The 12835-nt window shown below is 44.5% G+C and overlaps 1 non-coding gene across 1 annotated transcript; it reads left to right on the top strand.

Annotated features, from left to right (window-relative positions):
* Nucleotides 1-1195: 1195 nt before the first annotated feature.
* On the top strand, nucleotides 1196-1339 carry LOC114640776. Its single transcript, XR_003714198.1, has one exon. It is a non-coding gene; the product is annotated as a small nucleolar RNA SNORA48 (small nucleolar RNA).
* The last annotated feature ends 11496 nt before the right edge of the window (nucleotides 1340-12835 follow it).

Below are 12835 nucleotides of genomic sequence, written 5' to 3'. Positions count from 1 at the left end.
CTTTTTTAGTTTTTTGAGACAGAGTTTGTCTTTGAAGAAAGAACTGGCTGTCCTGGAACTCACTCAGTAGGCCAGGCTGGCCTTGAGTTTACAGAGATCCACCTGCCTCTGCCTCCTGAATACTGGGATTAAAGGTCTGTGCCACCACCAGCTTTTTAAAAAACATTTATTTATTTATGTTATGTATGTGAGTACACTGTAGCTGTCTTCAGACACACCTGGAGAGGACATCGGATCTTCTGTGAATCTGTAGAGACCAGTGACCAGAGGATGCCACAGCAAAGCCTTCTGTGAGCTTATTGGTACACACTACACGCTCCCCACATTAGAAGTCCCCACATTGGCTCAGATTAAAAAAATCTCTTAAAATCATAAAATCTCTTAAAATCATAAGGCGCCATCTGCAGCAACGAGTGCAGACGCTCCTGGAGCTCAGTCGTTCCACGTGATCGGCACTCTCTCATCTAGCTACACCTTTTATCCAATGCCGAACGGAAGAACACTGTGGGGAATGACTTTCCACTCCTTATTTCTCCCCGCCTCGCCTCACGCACCTGCCTCAGCGCTGGAAACAGAAGTTAGGACCTTGCACATGCTGGTTCTAACACTGAGCACAAACTATACACTAATGTCATTTCTTCCTTTTATCTTTATTTTGTGTTATTGTTTTGATTTAGGCGCCCTTTCTCGGTTGAGGGTCTTACTGTGTAGCTCAGATTGGCCTTAAACTCCAGGTTCTGTCAATGTTTCCTGAGTGCTGGGGCTATAGCTGTGGATCAGCATGCCTGGCCCAATTTACTCCTTTTTCATTTGTATTTATTTATTTATTTATTTATAGACAAAGTTTCTCTGTGTAGCCCTGGCTGTCCTGTAACTCACTCTCTAGACCAGGCTGGCCTTGAACTCACAGAGCTTCGCCTGCCTCTGCCTGCGGACTGCCTGGTTTGAAGCTTCGTGCCACCACCACCTAGCTTCATTTTCGTTTCTTTATTTTTTGAGCTGGAAATTGAACCCGGGGCCTTGTGTGTGATGGCCAAGAGGGCTTAAACATGGAGTTTTAGTTTTAGTTGACTCTTCCTGTTACTTCTAATTAGGAGACAGAGTCTCACTAAGTTACCCAGGTTAGCCTTGAACCTGTGCTCTTTCTCTCTGCGTCTCCAGTGACTGGAATAAGGTTTTTAAAAGAACAGAAAGATCCCACTGGCAATAGGTAAAGAGACACTTTGTTGTTGGTGGTGGTCTTGTGTCAGTCAGGGGCAGAACAGATGGCAGTCCTTTGTTCATCCTAGCTTGATGCCTGGCTTGGTGGCCAAAGCTGTTTTATACTTGGGACACATAAAACTCAAATCAAATCCAGGCAGCACTTCGAGGGAGGAGGAAGATAGAGTCCTGTGAACTGCCATGCCACCTGCAGACCTGCTCTCCAGTGCATGCCACAGGGGGGCTCTAGACACTCACTTGCTGCCATGCCATGCAGCAAAGACAGAAAATGTCACCCAGGGGCTTGCCAGCCGTGTGGCCAGCCAGTAGCTAGAACCATCCCAGTGTGCAAGTTTGTGGTGGTCAGATCTGAGAGAAAGAGAAGTGCGCATCACCTGGGACCACAGTGAGGTCCTGACCAGAGCCGCCGCTGAGGGCTATGTTGGGGTCTGTGGCTACACAGTTGCAGATGTCTGTGGCTCATATTACCACTAGAGAACATGGGGATGTTCCTGGTCTGGGCAGCCACCTGGGACCACACGGATGTACAGGGCTGTTCAGAACTGGCCCAGCTTTTCCCTGGCCGCTGCATTCTAGAGAGCTGGCCCATTTCTCACTGGTTGCCACACTTGAGAGAGCAGGCCCTGAGCCTTACCTGGGCAGCACAATGGAGCTGACCCTAATATGGAAGACCCGGGTGAGCCAGCCCCGAGGTTGTGAGAGGAGATTGCTGTTCAGCCCATTGCAGGCTGCAGGACTTAGCAGAATGGGCCCTGAACCTTGTCTGAGCAGCACAGCGGAGCTGGCTCTGGAGGCATGTGTGCAGGTGAACGGGCCCGAAGGCAAGAGAGCAGGAGAGCCAACCCTGCCTCACGCCTATGGCATCATTGGGTGGCTTAGCTGGAGTGGTGCTGGAGAGCTCGCCTTGGTAGTGCAGATAAGGGGTATCCCACAGGCTGACCGGCCCAGATCCAGGGCTCCGAGTTGGCCCACTCCAAAATCTGTATCATCTGTAACGGTTGGGACACGTGAAAGTGCCAGTCCTGCTGATCCAAAACTGCAGGATCTCCATGACACAGGGCAGCAACGAGATAACCAGGAGGACTTCAGGTGTTGGATCCAGTATTGATGGTGTCACCGAAGCCAGAGGTCTCGAAACAGACCAATGACTCATTACAGTGAACATTTGCAAGTGAAGTTGTGTGGACAGAGGGATAGACTGTGGGACACACTGGGACATGTTGCGGCTTCTATGATGAGATGTTTTTTATGCTTTAAAAAAAATTGTCTGTGTGTTTATTTTTTGAGGGAGGTTGTAAGGGCGAAGGGCAGATATTAGGGAGCGGGGAGATGAGCAGGACTGAGGTACATAATGTGAAACTCAGAAAGAATCAATAAAAAGTTAATAGGAGAAAAAGGATGAGGAGGAGGAAAAGGAGGAGGAGGAAGAGAAGGAAGAGGAAGAGGAGGAGGAAAAGAAGAAGAAAAGGAAGAGGAAGAGGAGGAAGAGGAGGAGGAAAAGGAGGAAGAAGATAAAGAGGAGGAAGAGAGCTAAGGAGATAACTCAGCAGAGAAAGTAGTTACTTGGAGTTGACACCAGAATAGTGGGGAACATGAGGTCTCAGCAAAGAATAATTCCTCCTACTATAAAATATTGTTTACTAATAATAATGTTTTAAAATATTTTAAAAACTTGGTTGGAATAAAGTTTGTCTCATCTGTCTGTAAATAGTTACTTTTTTTTTTTTTTTTTTTTTGGTTTTTTGAGACAGGGTTTCTCTGTGTAGCCCTGGCTGTCCTGGAACTCACTCTGTAGACCAGGCTGGCCTCGAACTCAGAAATCCGCCTGCCTCTGCCTCCCAAGTGCTGGGATTAAAGGCGTGCGCCACCACTGCCCGGCTTACTTTTTTTTTTTTTTTTTTTTAAGATGAGGTCTCACCATATAACCCTGGCCTGGAATTCACTAAGTAGATCAGGCTGGCCGGGAATTTATGGAGATGTAAGTGCTGTGATTAGAGGCGTGCACCCCACGCCCAGCTAATTATGGCATTTTGAAAATGCATCAGGGACTGGAGAGATGGCTCAGGAGTTAAGAGCACTTGCTACTCTTTCAGAGGAGCAGAGTTCAGTTCTCAGCACCCATGCTGGGCTGTTCACAGCCACCTGTAACTCCAGCTTCAGGGGATCCAGTCCTTCCTCAGCCTCTACTGACAGCTCCTCAGCCTCTACTGACAGCTGCTCAAACATGCGTTCATAGACGGACAGATCAGTACATTTTTAAAAACTGTGTACTAAATCGGCTGAGTTATGCCATACCCAGATATAACAAAGTACAGAGGAAGAAATGGACTAATTAGTAATGACATTTGTTTTTTTAAAAATGTGTGCATTATCTACATTGTTCAAACAGTAGAAGCAAACACTAGATTGTCCCTAAAGTAATGCAATTCAAAACAAACAAGCAAACAAGAAAACCTCAGTGGCCAGGAATGGTGGTGTATGCCTTTAATCCCAGTACCTAGGATGCAGGAGGAGCTCTGAGTTGGAGATCTGCTCTATGAAGAGAGTTCCAGGGCAGCCAGGGCTACAGGGACTAGAGAGACTGTCTCAACAAAATGAAGAGAAGAGAAGAGGGGAGGGGAAAGGAGGGGAGGGGAGGGGAGAGAAAGCTTATTGAGATAGTTTGGTGGTTAAGAGCGTACCCTGCTCTTGCAGAAGGCTAAGTTCAGTTCTCAGCACGCAGGTCTGATGCCTTGAGCACCTGCACTCACACTTCCCCCACCCCTAGACATAATTAACAATAAAACACATCTTAAAAAATAAGCCCTCAAAAAAAAAGTCCTCATAGGCCAGTTAGAATTTATTACAATCCATGTCCCATAGGACTGTACATTTTAACAATGTGGCACAAAATATATATGAAAAAAATTCATCTCAAGCCAACCCTAGTCCAGTCCACAGTAAGGGAACTTTATATAAAAACCTAAGCTACAAATAAAGGTTGGTTCTGTAGAGAATAAACAGGACACAGCCGGGCGGTGGTGGTGCACGCCTTTAATCCCAGCACTTGGGAGGCAGAGGCAGGCGGATTTCTGAGTTCGAGGCCAGCCTGGTCTACAGGGTGAGTTCCAGGACAGCCACGACTATACAGAGAAACCCTGTCTCAAAAAAAAAAAAAAAAAAGAATAAACAGGACACACTCCAGATTTTTTTCAGGGGTGAGGGGCTGTCCTTTACAATTTTGTTAGAGTATTGCTGGGAAGCAAAGAAAAAGACAGGGAAAAATAAAAATTCTGAGCAGCTGTGATGGTGAAATGTCCCTAGGGGGCCCATCAGGATGGTCACTGTGACCATTGGGAGGAAGTTGCCATTACAGTTGCTTTCTTCATGTCTGTCGCCAGTGTGACTACTGAAACCCTCAGGAGCCTATTGACCAAGGGATTTTAACCATGTTAAATAAATGAGGCTCTAAAGAGAGTGGAAGTTAACCAGACACCCCCTGTGCAGAGGGAGGGATGAGAGCGGAGGGTGGTGAAGACCCACGCCCTTTTCCCTCCAGGCCATGGTCACCAAGGGAAGAATGAGACAAGCTCTGAATGCTGAGAAGACGTGGACCCCATCAGCGGGTATATAACTTGGACCTTGTAATGTAACTTATTTTTGTAATCAAGATCCCTTTAGTTGCTAAGACAAAGTGAGCCACACTTGGCATGCCTCCCACTTTCAAAGTGTGTGAATCATAACTGGGCTGCAATTATGATGCCAGATAAAGGTTGGTTATATGCAGTGGTTAACATACAAATGACCTTTTGGGCAAACAGGAATCACGACACCAGAAAGCAGGTAAGAAAGCTAGCTTCTATCTACATAGTCTGGTGGCATCTGATCATAATTGGGGTGGTGACGAAGACATTTGCTCGGCTGATTGGGAAAGATTGCTTACACATCAGACACTCATAAAGCAAGTCAGCATCCTTTCTTGTTAAGTGTGCCTCCGTGGGCTCCTTCCTTTCCCATGACTGTAGCTGATGATGGTACAAAGGAAAGGAAAGAGAACAGAATAATTTAAAGGGAGGGAGACCAACAACTCTCTTTACTGATACAGGTATACAGAGAAGACAGATTCATGACTCGCCTTCCAGTGTTGCTAGTAAAATTTCCAGATTCAAGACTTATAACTGGTAAAGTTTAAGAAGAATTTACCCCTAATGCCTAACAGTCAACCTGGCAGCTAGAACCCAGAGTCTCTCAGGTATTTTGCCATCGAATATGTTTTTCTTTTCTTTTCTTTTCTTTCCTTTTCTTTTCTTTTTTCAAGAAAGGCTTTCTTTGTGTAGTCTTGCCTGTTCTGGAACTCTCTATGTAGACCAGGCTGGCCTTGAACTCACAGAAATCCACCTGTATCTGCCTTTCAAGTGCTGGAATTAAAATCACGTACCACTACACTTGGACCGGTGTACATTGGTGCTTTAACTGCATGTATGTCTGTGAAAGGGTGTAGGATTACCCGGAACAAGAGTTACAGGCAGTTATGAACTGCCTTGTGGATGCTGGGAATTGAACCCAGGTCCTCTAGAAGAGCAGCCAGTGTTCTTAACCGCTGAGCTGCCTCTCTAGCCCCAAATACTTTTAATAATTAAAATTATTTAAAAATTTCAAGAAAGGAGCTAGAGAGCTGACGCAGTGGTTAAGAACTTTTTTTTTACTCTTCAGTTTCTCCATGTCAGGAGGATCACAGCTGTCTTAGCTTCATCAGGGGCTCTGATGTCTTCTTTTGGCCTCTGCAGATGCACACACACATCACACATCTCACACACATGTTACACACATGTTACATACACACATACATATGCATACATACAATTAAGTTAATTGTATAAAAAAGAAAATAAAAATGTCAAGCTACACTGCACGTTTTAGTTAGGGTTTTACTGCCGTGAGCAGGTACCATGACCAAAGCAACTCTTATAAAGAAGGTATTTAACTGGGGCTGGCATACAGGTTCAGAGAGACTCAGTCCATTATCATCAAGGAGGGAGCATGGCAGCATCCAGGCAGACATGGGACTGGAGAAGCTTGGAGTTCTACCTCTTGTTCTGAAGGGAGCTGGGAGAAGACTGGCAGCTAGGATGAGGATCTTACAGCCTAAACCCACAATGACACACCTACTCCAATGAGGCCACACCTACTCCAATGAGGCCACACCCACTCGAACAAGGCCACACCCACTCCAGCGAGGCCACACCTCCAAGTAATACCATTCCTTGGGCCAAGACTAGTCAAACCTCCACATCCGATTAGGAAGACTTGAAGACTATAACATTGAAAAGTTAGGTATTGTGTGGTACCAGTCTATGTTCCCAGCGCTAGGGAAGTTGTGGCAAGAGGATCATCAGTTGGAGGCCAGCCTGGGATATCTAGCAAGAGTATCTAAAATATACAAATAAAAAAGAGGCAATAGCAGAAGTAAAAGAAATAAATGTAACACCTCTCAAAATTCAAAATTCTCCTGTTAGGAACAACCAGTGTTCACACTTTGTTATTTATTTGATCATTTGAAACAAAATCTCACTATGTAGCCCAGGTTGGCATGTAACCCTGGATCTTCCTCCACCACCCTGGTACTGGGACAGATATTTATACCACTATCCGATGCCATTGATGGTGACCTTTAACTTATAATCTCCCTGCCTCCAATTCAGAGTGTATCATCATACCCAGTTTAAGCACTCCCCAGGGATCAAGTACAGGGCTTTTTGCAAACCACACATATGCTCCTCCAATTGTGATACAGCCACGTTCTGATGTCTTAGGAAATTTTTCTGAGATGCTACATATAAATGCATGTGTTTTGTGTTCATATACATTGTAGATTTTACAAATATGGGACCATACCATATGCATAATTTGTGAAAGTTATTCTATATAAATATTAAGTCACTGCCAACAGTTTAGTGACTTCATAGTATTGAAATGATAGCGTAAATTTGTCAGACCTGAGGTAGCAGGCTAGGACGCACTTGCTCTGAGTGGGTAAGGTGGGAAAATCGAAAATCTAACACTACAGCACTGAAATAGCTCAGTTGGGAGAGTGTTAGAGTGAAGATCTAAAGGTCCTTGGTTTGAGACCAGGTTTAGGCAGCTTTTTTTTTTATTTATTTTTTTTATTTTTAATTTGCCATCCGTGGTGGCATACGCCTTTAATCCCAGCATTTGGGAGGCAGAGGCAGGCGGATTTCTGTCCAGGCCAGCCTGGTCTACAAAGTGAGTTCCAGGACAGTTAGGACAGAGACAGAGAAATCCTGTCTCGAAAAAAAACCTTTAAGGCCGGGCGGTGGTGGTGCATGCCTTTAATCCCAGCACTTGGGAGGCAGAGGCAGGAGGATTTCTGAGTTCGAGGTCAGCCTGGTCTACAGAGTGAGTTCCAGGACAGCCAAGACTACACAGAGAAACCCTGTCTCGAAAAAAAAAAAAAAAAAAAAAAAAAAAAAAAAAAAAAAAAAAAAAAAACCTTAAAAAAAAAAAAAGTTCAACACCTGTCTGGTTAACTGAGCAGGCCAGTTTTTTTTTTTTGTTTTTTTGTTTTTTTTTTAATGCCAACTCAATACTCAATTTACACAAGCCAAAGTCATCTGAGAGGAAGAAACCTCAATTAAGAAAATGCTCAAATAAGACCAAGCATGTGGGCAAACCTGCAGGGCATTTTCTTAATTATTGACTGATGGGGGAGGGCCAAGCCCATTGCTGGTGGTGCCATCCCTGGGCTGGTGATCCTGGATTCTGTAAGAAAGCAGGCTGAGCAAGCCATGAGGAACAAGCCAGTAAGCAGCACCCTCCATGGCCTCTGCATCAGCTCCTGCCTCCAGGTTCCTGCCCTGTTTGAGTTCCTGCCTTGGCTTCCTCAGTGGACTGTAACAGTGGGATATGTGAGCCAGGCAGTGGTGGTACACACCTTTAATCCCAGCGCTCGGGAGGCAGAGACAGGCAGATTTCTGAGTTCGAGGCCAGCCTGGTCTACAGAGTGAGTTCCAGGATAGCCAGGGCTACACAGAGAAACCCTGTCTCGAAAAAAACAAAAAAAGAATAAAGCTATCCCCATCTACTTAAAACAACAACAACAACAAAAGCCAGGCAGTGGTGGTGCACGTCTTTAATCCCAGCACTTGGGAGGCAGAAGTAGGCGGATTTCTGAGTTCGAGGCTCAGCCTGGTCTACAGAGTGAGTTCCAGGACAGCCAGGGCTATACAGAGAAACCCTGTCTCGAAAAACAAACAAACAAACAAACAAACAACAACAACAACAGTGGGATCTGTGAGCCAAGTAAACCCTTTCCTCCCCAGCTTTCTTTTTGTCCTGGTGTTTTGCCATAGCACTAGAAACCCCATGACAGTAACTTAGGAGGACTTTGTTTCAAAGGTCAGATGTAGGTTTGAGGCTAGAGTTCAGTGGTAGAGTGTTTGCCTGGTATGTAAGAATCGGAGGAAGAAGAAAAAGAAGGTAATTTTGCTATTCCTTCCTTCCTGTATGTTTGGTGCTGTCTTGGGCACCAGGTCCTTTCTCATGCTGAGTACATACTCTCCCACTGAGCTACACCCCCAGCCCCAGTTTGATCTTTTCCACCAGTCGTTTGTATCTGGACTAAGTCATTTTCATTTTTTCCTTATGACTAACAACAATCAAGATACTCTTCCTTATATATATTTACACACTTGTCCAGTTTGCTCAGAAGTGACTCTCAAGTGGGTAGTGCAGTTTTTCCTTTTAACATTATACTATGAAAAAATTCAACTCAGGCCTAAGGAGGAATAATTTATAGGCTGTAAAATCACCCTTTTTAGTGTACATTTCCATGAGTTTTGACAAATCCATTGGGTAACTACCCCATAATCAAGATACAGAACAGTTTCATCACCACCACCCCCACAGTAAGTCCTGAGTGCCCCTTTGTAGTTAACTTCTCTTCCCACACTCAGCCTTTGGTAACTACTGTTTCCTGACCCTATAATTTTAGCTTTCTCAGCACATCTTATGTATCAAATTATCCATCCTTTTAGATGTGGCTTCTTACTCTTAGTGTTCATTCGTGTTGTTGGGTATCTGGAATTTGCTTAACTTTATCTCTGAGTTTCTCTGAGTGTAGACATACCACATCTGTGCATTCACTGGCAAGTGGGAGAACTCGTGGGTTGTGTCTAGTTTTGTAGGATAGGGCAACTTTCAATATTGACACATGAGTCTTCGAGTGAACACATCTTTATATTGTTCTTGTGGATCATGTGATAAATGTATGCTTACCTATACAAGGAACTGGCTGATTGTCTCATAGTGGCTCTGGGGTTCGTCATCCCTACCAGCAGTGTATGAGGGCTTCAGTTGCTTATTCTTGTTTTTGTGTGCATGCTGTGATGCGACCATGTGTGTGCACATGTGTACAGAAGTCAAAAGACACCCTTAAATGTTATTCCTCAGGACCTTGCCTTAAAAGTATTTATTTAGCCAGGCAGTGGTGGAAACACACCTTTAATCCCAGAACTCAGGAGGCCGAAGCAGGTGGATCTCTGAGTCTAAGGCCAGCCTGATTTTCCCTTTTCAGTTAAATCTCTCTGGAAACACCCTTACAGACACACCCAGCAGTCCAGCCAAGTTGATGAGGAATATTATCATAACAACCTTGGCAAAAAATAAATTGTAGCCGGGCAGTGGTGGTGCACACCTTTAATCCCAGTACTTGGGAGGCAGAAGCAGGTGGATTTCTGAGTTCGAGGCCAGCCTGGTCTACAGAGTGAGTTCCAGGACAGCCAGGACTACACAGAGAAACCCTGTCTCAAAAAACCAAAAAAAAAAAATATTACTAAGTAGGGAAATGTTATTATGTAACAGAAGAGCATATCAGATTCTGTCGCTAGGTTTCCTGTATTGAATGTGTCCACCTTGTAACTGCATGTTGGATTTGTATGTTGAATTTCTATCTTATCTTTCAGCACAGGCAAGGAAAAGTAAATAGAGGTTTAAAGACCAAAGATCCACTTACTATGTTTTGTTGTGTTTCTAGGCCTATAAACTTATGTCTGGCTATACTACATCATTATTGTTATTCATCCCAGCTGGGGTTAGATGAGCAGACATCTGCTCATTGTGTCTGGTGCACTGAGGGGAATAAGAATACTTTAGAGGATGTCAAGATGGCTCAGTGGGCAGAGGTGCTTGCTATGAATCCTGACAGCCTGAGTTTGATCCTGGGAACCAGCATGGTGGAAGGAGAGTACAGACTCCTGTAGGCTGTCCTCCGATCTCCACACAGCCATGATCACATCACAGAATAAGTTTAAAAGTGTTATTTAGAAATCTCTAAAAAATCATTAGTGTTCTCTAGGAATTGTTCACTTCCCCTGAGCCAATGGGACCAGTACCAATCCTTGTCTTCTTGGGCAGGATTTTACAGAATTACTGTTGAGAACTATTTCGGGGGCTTCACACCACTCTGAACTCTGAAGAAAAAACACTTCAGCATCAGCTTCACTTTACTTCACAAGTGACCACGAATTAACTAGTTTGTGTTCCTTTTTCTTTTCTTTTTGTTTTGATATGTGTGTTTTGCTGGGTAGTTCAGGCTGGTCTTGAATTCTCAGCAATCCTGCCTCAGCCTCTCAAGTACTGTGATTACAGGAACAGGTTACTAACTCTGCTGTTAGTTTGGAATGGGGAAAGTAAGGAACACCCCGCGGTTGTTATTTTATTTAAAAAAAACCCTTTAAATCATTAATTTATTTATGTATTTATACACATGCACATATGAGTGTCACAGCTGGCATATGGTGGCCAGAGGAACACCTGAAGTAGTCAGTTCTCTCCTTCTACTATGCAGACCAATATGTGGAAGGCAGGAGACAGACAGACAGGAGACAGATAGACAGGAGACAGACAACGAATCTAAGCAAAGGAGGAATGACAACACAGACCTAAATATTAGGGTCTGAAAATCCAAAAACAACCAAGCAGGCGCAAAAGTTCACACAGAGCAAGAGCTTTATTGAATTAGGCAGCAAACATCATTGGTCTGGGGCAGCAGCACAGACTTGGGAGCTGACTGACTGGTCTGGGGCAGCAGCACAGACTTGGGAGCTGACTGCATCCTGAATCATTCATCTTAGTACATATTTTTTTCAGATGACAAAAAATGATTGTAATCAAGTCACTGTGGATGGATCAAGGCCACAGCACAGAGGCAGGAGTTGAACTGCAGTACCAGTTCCAGTTCCAGCTGGAATGCTACAGAACTTTTAAGCTTGAAAACCACAAGCATCTGTGCCAAATTACGGTCACATTTTCCCACCGATCAGGATTTAGGGATAGAGGACTTTGTCAGGAACAGGTCCTTGTGGAACATTTACCCTGTTCCCATTGGTTGGGTTGTTCAGCTGTGGTGAGATGCCCTTCTGAGCGTCCGTGTCTCAATCTGCCAAGTAGGATGTCAGTTACCCATGGACGTCTTGGGAACTTCAACTTTATTTGACACCTATTCAAAATGGAAGTTTCACTCAAAATGGTTTCAGTTTGGTTCCTTCTTACATTACAAGGCCTCAGAAAACCCACAAAATGCTTTCAAGCTTAAACAACCCTCAGTTTATGTAAGTCTGGCAAAATGTCAGGCTAGGGCTTCCAGATTGGTATTGATGGAGACTTTGTCCAGAAAGAGGTATAACCCTGAGCAAGGCAATCTTCTTCAGCAAATGAACTCCCCTTCCAGGGGTGTTGCCTGCTAGGATCATTTTCCAGTTGTACCCCCCAGTAACTGGGAATAAGTTCTTCATTCTTGATGGAGAATCTGGGGTGGCATATCCCATGGTACCACAGAATCTGTGGGCTTTCAGTAAAGGGACTTAGCCATCTTGTAAGTACCTGGAAGAGAGGAAGGTAGGGGCATAAACGTCCTGATCCCACTCCCCTAAGTTTTGATTTCCTCCAGGACCAATGCTGGTGAGGTGAAATGCAGTCTGTGTAGGTTTGGGGGATAGAGCAGGATGGAGGCTGGAGAGTGATCCAGAGAGGAATGTCTCAGTTACTCTCGATGGCGTGAAGAGACATGGTGACCAAGGCAATGCATAGAAGAAAACGTTTAACTGGAGGCTTGCTTACAGCTTCAGAGGGTGAGTTTATGTTCACTGTGGTGAAGAGTGTTGGCATCGGGCAGGCAGGCAGGCAGGCATGGGGCTGGAGAAGTAACTGTAAGTTTACATCCCGATCCAAAGGCAAGCAAGACAGACAGTCAGTGGCTGAAGAGGAGCTTAGGTTTTGAATGTTAAAGACAAGTTCTCTTTATTTCTTTATTAATTCATTTATTTTTGTTTCTCACTGACAGATTAAAGGAACTATTCTATCTTTTTTTTTTTTTTTTTTGAGATAGGGTCTATCTACCTTGGCTGGCCTCCATATGTAGACCAGATTGGCCTCAGACTCACAGAGACCCAACTGCCTCTGCCTCCTCCTCTATCTTTTGTTCGAATCCTATACATTCTCTCCGCTTTCTTTCCATTCCTCAGTTTCTTCAGTAGACTGCACGTTAGTAGACAACTCCTTCCCCTCTCCCCTCATTCATGCTTTCCACTCCTCTCTGTCCTCATTCATGCTTTCCACT

The sequence above is a fragment of the Grammomys surdaster genome, unplaced genomic scaffold (genome assembly GCF_004785775.1).
Source record: "Grammomys surdaster isolate TR1022 unplaced genomic scaffold, NIH_TR_1.0 125849, whole genome shotgun sequence".
Classification (NCBI taxonomy): domain Eukaryota; kingdom Metazoa; phylum Chordata; class Mammalia; order Rodentia; family Muridae; genus Grammomys; species Grammomys surdaster.
Note: the sequence above shows the minus strand (reverse complement) of the source record. Positions and strands in the feature narration are given on the sequence as shown.